The 17,089-nt window shown below is 41.6% G+C and overlaps 1 long non-coding RNA gene across 4 annotated transcripts in view; it reads right to left on the reverse strand.

Moving 5' to 3' along the window:
• Positions 1-4,094: 4,094 nt before the first annotated feature.
• LOC139828606 (uncharacterized) overlaps positions 4,095-17,089 on the reverse strand; it is a 104,817-nt gene continuing 91,822 nt past the window's right edge. For 3 of the 4 annotated variants that reach the window (XR_011740411.1, XR_011740408.1, XR_011740409.1), the window contains 3 exons: positions 11,334-11,531; positions 11,096-11,254; positions 4,095-6,777 (listed from right to left, as the gene is read on the reverse strand). This is a non-coding gene — a long non-coding RNA (uncharacterized lncRNA). The remainder of the gene's footprint in view (positions 6,778-11,095; positions 11,255-11,333; positions 11,532-17,089) is intronic. The other variant, XR_011740410.1, reaches the window with a different exon arrangement.

Here is a 17,089-nt window from a genome sequence, read left to right on the forward strand (position 1 = left end):
GATGGAGTGGACAAGTGAACTACAGACTAGGATTTAATAAGTGAGAGGTGTGAAAAGCCAGCAATCTGGTCCAGCATTCCATGGATTTCATCTCTGGCAGAGGAAGGGTTTGCATGTTTCCCGCCTGTGGCTTCTATTTTAGCCAGTGTTCATTGCTGAGATGCTTTGACACAGCTGTGCTGGTTCATTAACTGCCCAGCATGTCACTCAGCCCAAGCAAATGGCTTTGGGGCAGTGTTTTCCAATGACTCGAGGGAGGGGTAGGCCTGTGGGAGGAAAGGAAGGTGTTGGTCTAGGAGATATTTGAGAATCATATGAGATACATTAAAAGTTAAGACCAGACCAGAGAGGAAGACTCCAGCAGGAGCAAGGCAGCTTCCCACAGCAAAAAGGCTGGGGCTTAAGCAGAGATTTTAGGAATAATCCTCAGCTGTTGAAACCCTGCTAAGATATCATTGACCAACAAACAAAAATTGTGTTTTAGCCAAAACCTCTAGTAGAGAGCTCTCTGCTCCTGACACTTTTTCTACAGGCTCAAAAACAAACCATTTTGGTACACTAAGAGGACACCAAGACTGAAGGAAATGGATCATCAGAATCCCTACCCTCTTTTGCTCATTGCATCCTGCTGTCGGACAAGAGCCATTTGCAAAATTAGAGCATGCTCAAGCCTTGCCCTTGAATGCTTCAGTTAGGAAGGTGCCCTGCCCTATTCCAGGAGCTGCGTCAGAGATGTGCTGAGCCATGCAGCTGCTAGTTGGGCACCGTTTCCAAAGAAACAGGGTCCATATTGTGCCGCAAGTGACTCATGCTCAGATCATCCCACTCAGGAAGAGACGGAAGGAGTGGTCCCACCTCTTCCTTCGGGGAGGGCTCGTGGCATGGGGGAGTAAAGCAGGTGCTGCAAGCGGGGAGGTTCGGGGCTTCCCACTGCCTTTCTCCTTGGATCCCTGTTTTGTGCAGAGGAGAGGGAGACAGGCCATGAGGAACATGCTTTCTGCCAGCCCACACTGTGGCATCCATCACTGTGACAGCCCTTGGCCACGGGCAGCATGGGAGGATCGTCCCCGGCGCGCAGCCCCAGCATGCTGGCGTGCCTCCACTGCTCTCCTCCAGCCTTGCCGCAACCACTGTGCTGCCCCGCCATAAGCCAACCTCCTTGCTTCTGCCTCACCATGTGTGTTAATACAACCCCCTGTAACTGCTCACTTCATCCTTCACATGGGCAGTTTCTGAAAGACCACTGTGGGCCCAAGTAGAGTAAGGGATTGTGGAGGAAATTTAGGAAATCCACATGGCACCATGACAAGCACAAAGTCTCTGTGACAATTGCCATGCTGGTACCAACCTTATCTCAATAACCAGCCATGGGGTTACTCATCCAAAACATTTCCCAAGGCATCTAAAACCACTTTAGAAAACACTGGTTTTATTTTTAACATCTGATTCAAACTCAGGCAGCTCAGCAAGAATTGAAAAGAGACCCTAGAACTGTGAGTCCAGTCCCCTAATGTAGCACAGCAACGCTCAGCACAAACCATTGGTACATCTGTCATTTCTATGCCCACACCTATATCTCTATAAGCACAGTTGCTTAAGAAAATAAGGACTCTGTAACGCTACTTCCCAGTCCATCCTGGTCTGCTTGCCACTGGGTTGTTGTAGCCTTTGACCTATGCCATTACAGTTCATCAGAAACAGGTTCCCCTGGTAGTCACCTCCCATGCACATGCACTCGCACATGCCTGCGCCATGCAAGTTGCTTACGCCTGCTCTTCCAGGCAGTCATTGCTGGTCAAACTGCCCATTAGAAATCCAGCTTGGCCCAAAAAGTAGAGAGATTGACAAAAACACATTTTACTGCTCTTCCTGCAAAACTCTTGAACTCCTGAAAGCTGAACACATGAAAGCAATCTGAGGTTAGTGCGTAATACACAAACCACATAAAAGAGGTAATTTAGCATTAGAGACGTGTTACCAGAAGCAGGTTGAAACTAACACAGATTTTGCATTCAAGTCATAAACTACACTGCTTATATCATCTTGTGAGGCACCTCTACTTAGTGTGGATTCAACTACAAGCTGAACACAAAAAAACACCCTTCTCCTGCCCTGTGAGAGAGATGCTCACATCTACAGGGCAGTCTGTGAATGGTGACAGACAATTCAGGAGAAAGACAGACCAAAACTATTTCCTTCTTCTCTATTCCCATTCCAAACCTACTGAAAGGCCACACTACCAAACTGAATCCAAGCACTTTGGTAATCCGATAATACTATTTTTTAGCACCGACATAATATGCCTTAAAAAACTGATGCCAACAATCCCATTGGAGCACTAGCAGGGAGATTACACACTCCCCATGCTGCCTACTGAGTGTGCTTGTGGCACGGAGGGATGAGTACAGAGATCAGCCTCCAAGCAATATCAAGGAACCTCTATGAGATCTCTCTTCTGATCCTGGGGGAAGCCAGACACAACCTAACGTTAGCAACTTCTGTCCACAGTTGATTCCTGTAGGTTCAACCATGATACTACTATTTTTACAGACTCCAAAGCCCAGCCTCTCACTTTAAGCCAGGAAAAAAACCAACAAATTTGACATATTTCAAACAAGATAGAGATCTGAAAATAGAGCTGTGTTGCACCTTTAAAAAGTATGTTGGCAGAGGACATGGGTTTACTTTGAAAGCTAGTTTGGTACGAAAGAGCAACACAGCAAAATGCTAAATCCCTTTAGAGAACAGAATGAAATAAAAGCAGACATTTCTTCTCTTAACACCTTGTCAGCAAAATTCTCCTTCCTGGGCAGGATTTTTTTTCTTTTGCAAAATTATTGTGCTGGTTCACCAATGATGCTTTTGTAAGAAAAACCACCTAAGCGGCATAGCTGCTTTCTCATCCTGCCTCTCCCAACAATTCAACACTCCCTCCTGCAGCACGAGTAGAAAAGTCTTTGCCTTGGGGCCTTCAATGAAACTCATACAAGTTATTGGGAGAAAACGCTGTAATGATGTAGAATCCACTTCCCTCTTTTCTCGGTCCCTGTTTTGACTTTTTTTTTTTTTACTTTTAAGTTCCTGACCTTGACTTTTAACTGCTGTTCCAACTAGAGTCTAAGAAATGCGTTTGATTAAAGATATTTCTATCAATGTATTTTAGACTCAAACCAACACATTGAGGGCACTAAAAATATGAAGACCTACTAAGTCCTAGAGTTATGCTAAAAGAAATTCCTGTGTGACCAACGGTCTAACTTCCCTTCTATTCCTAATGCTGCATTGGGCAAACATGACAATTCAATTTATTTTGCGGTCTGCATTCAACTTACTCAGACTTTTAAAGAAAAATCTGGATGGACATGTGAATATTAATCAAAACACACTACTGCTGGGAATGTTTAGGACCTTCTTATAGAGTGGATAACCACCAAAGACTAAGGAAGAGAGTCTATGTCCTATTTTTAACTCTTTGTTCACCAGCCAAGAATAGCTGGAAAAATAGCAAAGATATAGCATGCTGACCTTAATTAGGATGGTGATTCACCCATGCTCTCTGAACACAAACAGAACAGCTTGGAGCTGGAAGGCTTATCAGCAAAGAGAGTGTGGGTAAAGAGCTAAAATTCACCATGCAGGGCCTCTTTTGAGGGAGAATATAGGGTTTCTCAAAGACACATTATCCCAAGAAACAAGCACAGTCATTCATCTGTTTTTTTTCTGGAAACCTGGAGAAATAAAAGTACGGAAGACAATGGCTTTTGAAAGCCTGGAAATCCCAAGCTAACACAGAACTCTGTTCCTTATAAAAACAAGGCCTTCTTCAATATAATGATACAATACATCTATCTTACCAAAAAAACATCCAGAAAACAGAAACTTTATTTATTCTTCCCCATCTAACTTTTGTTCCAGGTGAAATACCCTCCCAGAATACCTCCAGAAAGGACATTTTTCTTGTAAGATTTAGCACAATATTATTTTTTGCTTTGATTTAATCAGCAATCTTTTCCATGACTAAGGAGACACAATATTGACAGTACATTGGAGAAGGGAAAATCTCTTTCCAGTTTGTTTGTGTTGTTCTAGGGTTTTCTGTCTGATACAAACCATAGTCACTTCCTTAAAGAACAGGAGATGCTCTAAAAGATATAAGCCATGATATTTGTACTGTTGATTCACAAAATCTATTCAATGTAATCATGACACAATATACCTTGAATATTTATAAACTGCCAATAACTAAAATAATGATGACAATTTACACAGTAAATGCCTTCAGATGAACTAGGAAACTACTTCTCTATTTACCACATTCATATAGCACCTTAGGTTGGTAAAGAACATTTCCTTACCGTATTGCAAAGTTCCTGGGTTTTGACTTTGAAATAGATTTCAAAACAGAAAGGACTTGGAAGATGGCACGGGTAATTTGGTGTACAGCCCAGTTTTTGCAGCCCAAGAGCAAACACTCTTACAATGCTGTTGTAGCAACAGCGCAGACAGCTGACAGTGGGTTAGAGCAGTAGCACAAGCACAGAAACTGCAAACACCAAGTTCACAGGTGAACCGCTCCGAAACTTTGACACAGTTTATGCCCTGAACAGTTTCCCCATCAGTCTGGGATCCTGGTTGGGACTCATTTCTATGAAGAAGAGATGAAGCTTTTACAGCTGACCAATACTTATATACATTAAGGATGAAAATCACATGAAAAAATGTGCTCGGAGAGTGAAATACAACACTGGCCAGAGAACCAGCAATGAGAGCTCACCATGGCTGTTGTACGAATCCTTCCCAAAACTGACACAAGCGTGACCTCTGTGATGCCTCAAAAAGCAGTATATTCCCTCCTTAATCATTCATAGAAATTATACTATATTGGGGATTTAAAGAGAAAGAAATTAACAAGGATTATCCTTTAAAGTTCCCTTGGTGGTGAGATTTCAAAAGCCCAGGTTTGCACAGGCAATTGAGTAACCACACTAGTCCTGATTCCCAAAAAAGGCCAAGAGCCCGGTCTAAGTGTCAGCATGGAGTGTCTGGTGCAGGATCACAACCAGCACAGCCAAGTGCTGAGCCCTTGTTATGGGTGGAGAAATGGAAATAATATCCAAAATATCAAAAAATAATGGTCAATAAAAAGAGGGAAAACTAGGAGTACAAGGTCAGCTTCAAACATAGCAGAGTATGAGGCTTATGAAGTAGCTTCTGGAGAAAGCATATTGACATAAAAGTGAGAAAAAGCTTGAAATAAAACATTTCAGATCTAGGCTTCAACAAACTTACCTTGCTTCTTATCAACCTAGTGGTGATACCTTTCTGTAGAAGGAAGCAAAGTGGCCTCTTTTTGGTAAACTCAGGCCTCAAAAATCAAAGCAACCCAGTAGGGAAGGGGGAAAGCCACAGTTCTTGTTTGATTTGAAGACTTTTAAGCAGTCCTAGAAAAGCAGACCAAAAAGTGGTGTTTTGAAAATGGGAAGAACCCAAATCCAAGGCTTAGACACCCTCCAAACTTGAGGTCTGATCACATTCAAAGAATATTTGGATTCAATCCCAACCCAGTGAACAGTGAGATGTACCATGCCCATTTCTGTTTTTAAGGGCTGAGGAAGATTTCAGGCAGATTTCCTTCTCTCAGGGCATGCACAGTGCGGGCAGCAGAAAGGCAGACATGGACATTGCTAATGTGCTCCTTTGCTGCCCAGGAGAAAACCTCTCCTTAGAGAGGAAGGCAGAATAATGGCCAAGGCCACAGTTCACTTGCACAGGCAGGGTGGCAGTGAAAACCCAAGTTCAGGCTTTGTTAGAGGGAACATCAGGGGTAGAACCTGGCACCAGACTCATGGTTCCTCTCTTCCCTGTTCTCCCTGGTCTATTTCACAAATGTTGGTGGATCCTTCTGCCAGACTATGACTTCAAGCCTTTGAGAAAAGCAGCCTGACTAACAGTTCATTCAAAACCTCCTGACCAGCACACTGCCAAAGTCTATGTACTGATATGGGAATTGGAAACATGGAGAAATGGTTTTAAAATTAACATTTAGTCCCTAAAGCTTTTCATCCATTCAAACAAAATCTCACATACAAATACTTCCACAAATCCTTGCTTTTTCCTATCCAATTCTACAGTAAAGCTGGAGAATGGAGTTAAGGATCCAGATCAGACAGCAGAATTAAGATCTGGAGGGTTTTAGGTATCTAGATTATTAACAATTTGGAGTGAGAACTCTGATTTATAAATTAACAAAGCCAGAGAGGACAGCCAGGGTCAGCTAGGTTTGACTTCTGAAAGGATGCCAGCAACAAGGCTGCTCTGAATCAATACCCACATGAACCAGAGTGTAACTGATGGAAAAAGCATCCAATCTCTACTTCCCAATGACAGAATAAATCACAGTCCTGACTTGTGCTCCAAGAATGGTTTCCACTGTTAAAAGTTGAAGATATATACAGTATGAACTCATCCAACTTCTGACTACTGATTCTTATTATACTGTTGCCCAAAAGAGCTTCTGTTTCTGGATTTCTCTTCCTTATATAGCTCACTTGTGAATCAGACTTGAGCTTTTCTTAACTTGCTGTTTGGTAAGACGAGATGGGCTCCACTGTAAGGCGTGTTTTCCAATCCTTTAGTCATTCTTGTGGCTCTTCTCTGAAAGAACTCCAGTTTTTCAACATCCTTTTTTAATTGCGGGTACCACAGCTGGATGGAGCATTCCCAAAGCAGTTGCACCAATGCCAAACACAGCAGTAAAGTGATCCCTGGGTATATAAGCTGGGAATATCAAGTAGGTGTCAGAAAGGATCCAAGGATTGTTTTAGCCCCTTTGGCCACAGCACTGGAGCGAGAGATGACATTCAGCCAACTATCCGTTCAAACCCTCAGTCCTTTTCCAGATTCCTGTTTCTCAACATAGCCTATTCCATCTGGAACATAAATCTCAGAGTTTTAATTTCCTTTACCTGTAGCATCCTGAAAAGAAAAATTATTTGCTATTTCCATTATATGAAGTGATCCAAACTATTCTAAGCCAGTCTTTCTGTCATCTGCTAATGTCAGCAGTGTGAAGTTAATGTCTCCTTCTAGTCACTGCCACATCAAGAAACTCAAAGCAATGACTGGATCCCACTAGGAACATTGCTATTTCATGTGTTCACATCTCAAATCTGTTTACGAATCCCACTTAGAGCTCTGTAGCTGAAACTGTTGGAATCCACATACCATTTCCTATTTCTTACTGTATCATTTCACTTTATGAAAGAATATGTATGGGAGCAAGTTAAAGTTTTATAGGAAATTCTTACATCAACATTAGCATGATAATCACTTTTTTTTCATGTCTAACTGAAGCTGACACAAATTATTTTCCAAAAATCAATAGTAGATGCCTCTTAATGTGTTGCATTTCTTTAGTATGTCATTCATTGCACAATTCTCCTTGAATTTCCTTGATGTAATTAATATTAATGTCAATTATTAATGCACATAGCAATCTATTTAACATATTGATATAAAATTAGATTTCTTTGTCTCTAGAACTTCCCCAGTGTTGTAGGACTTATTACAAATCAAAATAAAAGAGGCAGGGATCTCTTCAGCTTTGTAACTCTAGGATATGGAGTTAGAAAAACCCAACGATTTGCATAAGTAACTTTAGAACCTGATTGTTGACATACTCCCGAGTACCAACATAGTAAAAATTATTCAATTATCCAGAGAAAACATTCATCCTCCATTTACTCACAAGGTACTAAGAAGCCTCTTTTTGTTCCATTATTGCCAGTTCTATCACAACCGGTCAATCAATTGCACTCCTATGAGTTATTTAGTTTAAATTCTATTATTTTCTTCATTTATCTGATTTTCTGAGTGATAACGCTCTGATCAGACCTTCTGCAGGGTACGAGAATTAAACTCTGATCAGATATTTGTCGGCAAAGGAGCAGAGGCAGTTTTCACGCTTACGAAAGCAAGGAATCCGAGCATCCTGAAAAGGTCTATAACACACCACTTTTTCAGGCCACAAACCTACTGTGAGTGTTCCTATGTTTCTTTACTCTCTAAAAAGCTGCAAGTTACCTTCCGCCTCACTAAGAACAGAATCGCTCTGCACTGGTTTGACTGCTGCCTCCACGAAAACACAGACTTCAGATCACCAGCATCTAGCTGTCCAGGGAGATGCTGTTTCAGAATTGCTAAGTTTGCGATTTTACTGAAGGTCATTTTCTCCTCCTCTGCAGGCGAGCAGGGCCTGACTGCCTGGTGCATTAGAATAAACAGATACTATCAGTACCAGCAACAAATTATCTTCTGAGGCTTTGTAATTTCTAGAGAGTAGCAGGTTGTGGCAAGTCAATTTACATTTAGGATGGAGAGGGAGTGAAACAGAGGTTATGTCGGCATTAACAAGTAATTCAACATAAGGGAAAAGGAACAATAAATTGAAGCTGGACAACTACACTATGAAAAAAGCTGTTATCTGTGCACCCATATCATTCCTAGTGAGGTACACAGCAAACTAGATGCACACATATGGAGGTCTGGCATCTGAAAATAATTTGTGTTTTATGCTCAAGTGGTAAAAACCCAGGGAGAGCGTGTACCTATACATGTAAACGCTCCCGGAGAGTCACCTGTTCACATGAAACGCTTCTTTGCACCAGGACTTGGGAGTGAGCTGCAGTTGCCACCTGAGGGGAGAGCGGACTTGTTTGCTTGCTGTTCCCAGAAGGACATCTTTCTACAGCTGAAATCGCAACCCCAGAACCAGAGTGGTGGCTTAACTGAGTTCAGGAATCCTGTCACTGTTTCTCTGCAAGAGTGGGAGACCACATGTCCCTGTATATTCTCAGATGTACAAATAGTTTAGCCCATAGTGTTATGCATATATACCTGCGCGTGAACTGGCAGAACCATCTGAAGCACACGAAAGAAATTTATAACAAAATGAGGAATGGAACCCTATTTTCCTAAAACCCAAATTGGGGTCCCAGTGAACAAGTCTTACTCTGCTTACTTGACCCAGGCTATGCTTCTGCGATATTCAGAGACAGTGAACATATCTATTTGGGCAAAGAACTTCAAGTTATGCCTCTATTTCTCAAGTTTGTCTAGTATATTTGGGCAAGGTACCCTTTAAAGGAAAGTCCTATACCTCCATTGTATCTCTGCTCCCATTTCACATTGATGCAGGCTCTACACCACTTTTTCATAACAATTCCCTCAGTGTTTTAGGAAGAATTCATTTCTCTGACTGGACCTGGGGACCAATGAAAACATCTGCTGCAATCTTATTTGCAGAAGATAGCAGACACCCATTTCAAAACTAGAAGAGCTTTATTATCGTGGTAAAATATGCTGTTTCAGCATTCCTACATCAGAATGGAAAAATAAATCTTCCATACATCTCCATGCAGGTGGCTGTTCCTCTGTCTGAACACAACATGTCCTGGGATCTACCTCCCTTCCCATATGGGCTGGCAAAAATGTTTATCCCAGCATGCTGGGGCTTTAGCCATGTCCTTTTCTACCACTGTCAAGAAAATATCTGCAGATATTGATGAGTTTTGATGTTTCACTCACAGCAGTCCAGAGCTGCCTACACAATAAGGCATTTGTTTTCATTTCACAGTATCACAGTACGTTTGGGATTGGAAGGGACCTCAAAAGCTCATCTAGTCCAATCCCCCTGCTGGAGCAGGAACGCCTAGGTGAGGTCGCACAGGAATGTGTCCAGGCGGGCTTTGAATGTCTCCAGGGAAGGAGACTCCACAACCTCCCTGGGCAGCCTGTTCCAGTGCTCTGTTACCCTCACTGAGAAGAAGTTCTTTCTCAAATTTAGGTGGAACCTCTTGTGTTCCAGCTTGATCCCATTGCCCCTTGTCCTATCATTGTTTGCCACTGAGAAGAGCCTGACTCCATCCTCGTGGCACTCACCCTTTATATATTTATAAACATTAATAAGGTCACCCCTCAATCTCTTCTTCTCCAAACTAAAGAGCCCCAGCTCCCTCAGCCTTTCTTCATAAGGGAGGTGCTCCACTCCCTTAATCATCTTTGTTGCCCTACGCTGGACCCTCTCCAGCAGTTCCCTGTCCTTCTTGAACTGAGGGGCCCAGAACTGGACACAATATTCCAGATGGGGTCTCACCAGGGAGGAGTAGAGGGGAAGGAGGACCTCTCTCGATCTACTGACCACCCGCCTTGTAATACACCCCAGGATGCCATTGGCCTTCCTGGCCACAAGGGCACAGTGCTGGCTCATGGTCATCCTGTTGTCCACCAGGACCCCCAGGTCCCTTTCCCCTACACTGCTCTCTAATAGGTCATTCCCCAACTTATACTGGAACCTGGGGTTGTTCCTGCCCAGATGCAGGACTCTACACTTGCCCTTGTTAAATTCCATCAGGTTATCCCCCGCCCAACTCTCCAGCCTGTCCAGGTCCCGCTGGATGGCAGCACAGCCTTCTGGCGTGTCAGCCACTCCTCCCAGCTTAGTGTCATCAGCAAACTTGCTGATGGTACACTCAATTCCCTCGTCTAAATCGTTAATGAATATATTGAATAATATTGGCCCCAGTACTGACCCCTGAGGCACTCCACTAGATACTGGCCTCCAACTGGACTCCGCACCATTGACCACCACTCTCTGGCTTCTCTCTTTAAGCCAGTTTGCAACCCACCTCACTACTCTATTGTCTAGACCACACCTCCTCAGTTTAGCTGTGAGGATGCTGTGAGGGACTGTGTCAAAGGCTTTACTGAAGTCAAGGTAGACCACATCCACCGCTTTGCCATCATCCATCCACCTTGTTACATTCTCATAAAAGGCTATGAGGTTGGTCAGGACTTGTTAAGATGACTTTCCTTTCCCCAGCCCAAAAAGGAAAGTAATCTTAACAAGTCCTGAAATACTTTAGTACAAATATGAGCGGGTAAGCCAACCATGCAATTCAAAGATATAGAAATTCATTTAACTTTTCTATAACATCACATATCTATTTTTATTTTAGAGGAATAAACAAGAGTTAGTCATCAGTGACCTTTGCAGGCTACATTAGAGGCAAAGATTTCCAAAAAACCAGCTACTCACACAGCATTTCAAATATTACTCTGTGTTGCCTGTCAATTTTTCTCCTTTTTTGACATGACTATTTTGAATATTACTCCATATCCCCTCTCAATTCTTCTCCTTTTCTTGACATGACTTTTGATCATGGCTGCCAGGTTCACAAGGAAGCTGTCTCAGTTTCTGTCACGAAACAAGAAATTTTACACATGAGGTAATTTGGTAACTCAGATTCAAGACAGTACCATCACCATTTAGGTACCTGTGGGTTTCACCTGCTGTCCTGATTGATCATTTTCCTGGCATGTCAGAGTGCTCTGAAACTTCCACCGCAATTCTTTGCTGGTTGTTTAGTAAAGGTCTCATGGGGGTCATCTGTAGACCAAGGGTATCAGTGAAGTAGGACCAATCCTCCCTTCAAATGATTCCAGGGAATTCTCATGCATTCTTCTTTCTCCTGCTAAATAACCAATTCAGAAAAAAAAGGAAACTCAGTAAGATGACTCAAAACCAAGAGTTCTCAACCATTTCGAGTCAGTAGCCTTTCAAATTCTAGGGCAGCTATTCATGTACAGCTGAAAGCAATAGGTACAAATACAGCTTGTTCTATGAAGAGCCTATTTGATGTCTCTTTTTCAAATTGCTGGGTGAGCTGTAGCACAAGCAAAATTAAGCTGGCAATTCTATGATTTAATAGCATTCAATACTTGAAATCAATGAATCCAGGCTTTGGTCTCATTTACACACCTCTGGACAGCTATCCAACCTGGGGTGCAGCATCTCATCTTTCTAGCATAATACTTACAGAATTCTGCTATTGCTCTCTCAAGTACTGCTGAGGTTCCTAGATTATCAATTCAGTTCGAAACAAGGGCGGTAATTTTTCTTTCTCCTAATATCTGTTTATAGTTCAGGGAAATCCACATGTAATGGGCTGTAATTAGCTTCCAAGGGGCAGATCTATAGATTTTACTATAGGTAAATCACTACATCTCTCAACACTTTAAATGATGCTGGAAAAACCCAAAAATATCTCACCAGAGGAAGAAGTCCAAATATTCTCCCATGAAAATTGGGCTAGCACACTTAGAACACAAAAGTTTCCATAGCCAAAAGCATTCACATCTGGATGTTTTTAACATTGTCAGCATGGCCAGACACCCACTTGTATCTGGGTGTTGTGCAATTCCAGCATGAAACTCAAACTCACACCATGAATCCAGAAGAAGCGACAAAAATCTCTGCCATCACACCCTTTCTTGTAAATCTTTGGTCCTAGAGAACTTCTTCCAGTTCTAGGGTTTGGAATAACTTGTTTTCAGACCAAAGCTCTCTTCTCCAAACCAAGTCCTGTATCCTGGCTGAGTTAGATGAAGTTAAATCAGCATAAAACTAAAATAGCACAATGGAAAGTCAGGCCTTCTGTTAAATCATGCTTCTATTTTTATCTGGCAGAGCACTTAAACATGTGCCTGAGACTCAGGGACCCTAAGCATATGCTTAAAGTTAGTCCTGTGTTTACATGCATTGTTAAGTCAGGGTTTATAAATCAAACTGATTCTTTGAATCTGGCTGAAATTTTGTGATTTTTTTGAAGAAAATACACAATGCTGATCTCCACGTATGCAAAGGGATCCATGGGCTCAGGAAGCATAAACTTGCACATCAAACAAGGAAAACTGACTACTCACAGTTGGGCCAAAAGCTCACATAAACCCAGAGAAAGGAAAAGAAGTATTTCAAAGAGAACCATGAGATGGCACAAAGCAAGAAGCAAAATTTGGAGCCAAGAAGGTTCAATCTTAGTAGAAGAGAGATACAGAAATGGTGGTGCGGGTAAAGCAAATATTTTCCTAGTCTGGCAGTTTACCTGCAACACTGTCTGAAAGCAGATATTTAACAGACACAGCATGCAGGGCATGCACAGAATGGTCAGTCTTCCCATTTCTGGCCATCAGCAATTCAGGGACTTGAGGCAACCTCCAAGCCCACAGAAGCCATTGTATTTAGTAGCCTCTGATAACTGGATCCTGCAGGATTTTGGCTGATCCTATCTTATATTTATTTCATTTTGCCATTTCTAGAATCCCTCATCACTTCCACAATATAATAATGAAAATGTACTCCTTTTATTCTATGCTACTATCCTTTTAATTTCTTTAACACCCTTAGCTCTTGTGTTACAAGGAGGAAGAAATAACCAGTTTCCATCCACCTCTCCCATATCACTCATGATTTTATGGGCCTCTGTAGTTTTCAAGGTTGAGGACCACTACTTTATTTAGACTTCCCCATTAAAAAAAAAAAGAGACATTTCACACCTCTAGATACTCTTACTGCTCTTTTCTATGTCTTTTCTACTTCTAATACATCTTTATTTTTTTTTTTAATTGAGTGAGCAACAGCCGAAATGCAGAAACACTACAGGAATATCAACATCTGTGTCTCTCTCTTGTATATACTGCAGCGGCATAAGCTGTTTCTTTTCTTCTCAGTTTTTCCAGATAACTCCAAAAATTTCTCATTGTCATTTATAGGACTTGTAGTACGAGTCTGATATTACTGGAAAATCAGCAATCATGTCTCCGAATATAGAAACCACAGAAAACATATCTACTGAGAGGCATGAATTGTCCTGATTATTTTCCCCTATATTATTTATGTATGTTGACATCGACTTTCCTCTGCCACTGTACTGCCCAATCTCTCAAGATCGTTCTGCAAAGGACCAAAAAGCTGCATGCCTTTACTTTACAAGGGATGTGTTAACACATTTGCAACATACTGTATTTATGTATGTTATAATTTAATCTCATTTTTTCCTGATACAGAAGCCAGACTTGAGTAAACTGTAATTTTTTTAATCCCTGCTGAAACGGTTTTTAAGACTGGTGCCACTTTATTTACCTCCTCTGGGACAAAGACTGACTGAATGAAAAAAGCTTCATTCCAGAGTAATTTAAAGCATGTGTGTGAATATAATTTATGCTGATGATTTGTTATTGCTCATTTCATTGACCTGGTTTAAAAGCTCTTCTATTAACAATTCAATTAGAGGCCATTCCCTGCGCTCAGACCTTGGAGGATTTCCCCCTTTGCTCTGCAGCCAGTGCCTTCTGCTTTCTGCCGTGACGTGGTCTCACTGACCCCGCTTGCTCCTTTCACACCTTGGTCATTTGCTGAGCCCACCCTTTGCAGACAAACTGACAGATCCTGTTGCGTTTGGAAGAGCTTTTGTTATTAGTTTTCATGTCTTCTGTGAGTCATTCCTCAAACTATTTTAGTTTGTGTTGTTGTAGTTCTACATTTGATTTGTAAGAAATGGCATTCCCCTCTGTTTTCTTTGTTTAGGCATGATCTACACTTTTTAAGGGAAACCTTTTTATTTCTAATAATTCCCCTTACCACACTGTTTAACTGTACTAACTTTTTTGTGTGTGCGTGTTGGGTTTATTTTGGGAACAGATGACATATGCTTTTTGCAATTTATAGGGATGCTACTTACACTCTTAGCTTCTTTAAACTGCTTTTTAAATAAAAATATTGCCATGTTCTTTGGTGTTTTCTTAATGTTTTTAATTCTACAAAAGTATTGAATTTGACTGTGCAATGGTCACTCCTGCAGACCAACTCTTTAGTGCAACAGCTATAGTTTAAACAAGGTCTTAGTCAAGAGCGTCTTTCCCTTTTATTTGTCTGTTTAAGAATGCCAACTAAAATCTGCTCTTTATATCCTAACTAGGACAAATCTTCTCCAGCCTCTTCTCATATACTATCTTTCCATTGCCTGTGATCTTTCTTAGCATTTCATGGATATTGTCACTGCCATGTCAGCTGTTTAAAAGAGCAAACTTATTACAATGTTTTGCTTGATCTGGCGTGGCCGCTTTCAATCCATAGAGAGTGGGTGGTAAATGATGATACAGATAACTGATTTATCTTATTGGACTCTGATTTCCAGCTGTGAGTCACTCCTTCAATGGCAAAAATCTATTCTAGTCATTTCCACATAATAAGTATCCTTCTAGTACAGCTTTAAAGTGATTAGTTTCATTCAATAAGATTTCTGGAAGGCCAACACCTTACAATTCATCCATCTTTACTTTATAGACGTCTAATATTTATAGAAAAGCACAGATACTTTTGGTCCTGGTCTGGCTGCCTATCTGCGTGTGCCTTGTTTAACTGTGAATTTGCTTAGACTGTTCTATTTTATTTATAACCTGAACTTCGTTGGTGTCTGTCCTATCCTGCCATGAGGACACAGAGATTCTTATGCTGGAGTGAGTGTGTTCTCCAGGGTCTTCATCTCAAATAATTTTAAAGACTCCCCCAGCATCTGTTCTCTTTTCCAGTGCCACCAGTCTGGTCAGCCCTAGTTCAGAAGGGACCTTCCTCCCCATCCATTCTTAACATCTCTCCTGTTTCTAAGTCTTCTTTGCACACCACTTCCTTAGACAAACAAACTTCCTCTGACTATCTGGGACAAGCATTTCTTGAAGGCTGTAATAGAGTTCTTTTTCTTTACCATCCTTTCCTATTAAAATGTTACATTTCACCTCCTGGAGCTCGGCCTTGTGTTTTCTTGGTGCTTATACAACCACGACCAGACATGACACACGAGGAAGGTCACCAACTCCTTTCCAGGGTCTTCTCAAAGGCTGCCCAGACACCACAAGTTACAAAGCCTCCAGAGCTGAGGTAAACCACCACATGCTCCTTCATGGCCTCATAATCCCAGTTACCAGTCCCAGGCAGCACTGCAGCCTGCCTCTTCCTACCCAGCCGAACTGCCGTCCTTTTGTCATGCGTCATATTCAAGTGGATGCACAAAGTCGCCTTCCAGAGGGAAACACGGGTCACATCTTTTGCACACACGTTTACTCATTCAGTCTGAAACACAGTTTTATTATTTGCCTTGTTGTCTCCTAATTCAAGCTGCAGGAGCAAATCAAGCCAATTCTGCCAACCAAATCATTGTATATTCAGCACCCAGGAAACAGAGATCTTCTTTTACTGCACATCTAAAACCAGCACAAAACCAGGTGAAAGTCAGTTTTCCAGAGAAGAAATGCAGTGTTTACAATTTCTATCACTACAGTTCTCACTCTCCAGTGTTTAGGAAAGTTTTCTTCTATTTAGAAGCCAGTCTTGGGGGAACATTATTGTGGTTTTCACATTTATTTTATTTTCTGAAGGCTGACCTTGGGTTTAATTTGCAGAGACCACACGACATAGAGCAGATCAGGGAATCTGGCACAGAGACAGGAGGTACCTTCATCCCTTGGACAATTAAACGTGAAAAGTAAAACCCAACAAGTCTTGCATTTAATCCTCTTTGCACCCCTTAGCCCCTTGCCAAAGTTAAGAAATCCTTCTCCTCTTAAAAAGAATAAAATATTTCAGAACACATCATCAACTCCTCCCTTCAGCCCTCAATACTGACAGTTTTATCTCTATACACAAAGCTTCTCCTCCTTTCTCCAGCTTGGCAACAAAACCCAAGCTCAATGAATATTTTATATGTGTGTGGTTAATGGAGCATTCTGGCTCCAGTCCATTAGGAACCTTACACAACGGTGTATTAACTGCTTCTCAATGTAACATTTTGAGTCTATCCAAAAGGGATGTGTGTTTGCCAGTTGATCCAACACACTATTGTTGTCTTGTCAACCTAGTTCCTGTCTTCAGTTCAAGAGCAGGGTCCCCTGTCACAGCGATTTGCCACCATCATGCTCTCAACAGCAACCCAAGAAGATTAGCTCAGCTCCAAGGTCTATTCTTCCCTCTACATTTTGAGGTTTGTATCTCGTGTGGGTTGGGGAATGCCTGCAGTCTTTTTCCTTCAAAGATATACACAGGGATAAGCAATCACATCACAGATTAACACAAGAGTAAATATAAAGCAGTTAAGATGAGATCTTTAATTTTGGTTGAAACCAGACCTTTTTATCAGCTCTGAAATTTTGGCCTTAAATTCCACCTGATTGACTGAAAAAACAATAGGAGAATGAAAAC

Source organism: Patagioenas fasciata, chromosome 9 (assembly GCF_037038585.1).
Source record: "Patagioenas fasciata isolate bPatFas1 chromosome 9, bPatFas1.hap1, whole genome shotgun sequence".
NCBI lineage: Eukaryota > Metazoa > Chordata > Aves > Columbiformes > Columbidae > Patagioenas > Patagioenas fasciata.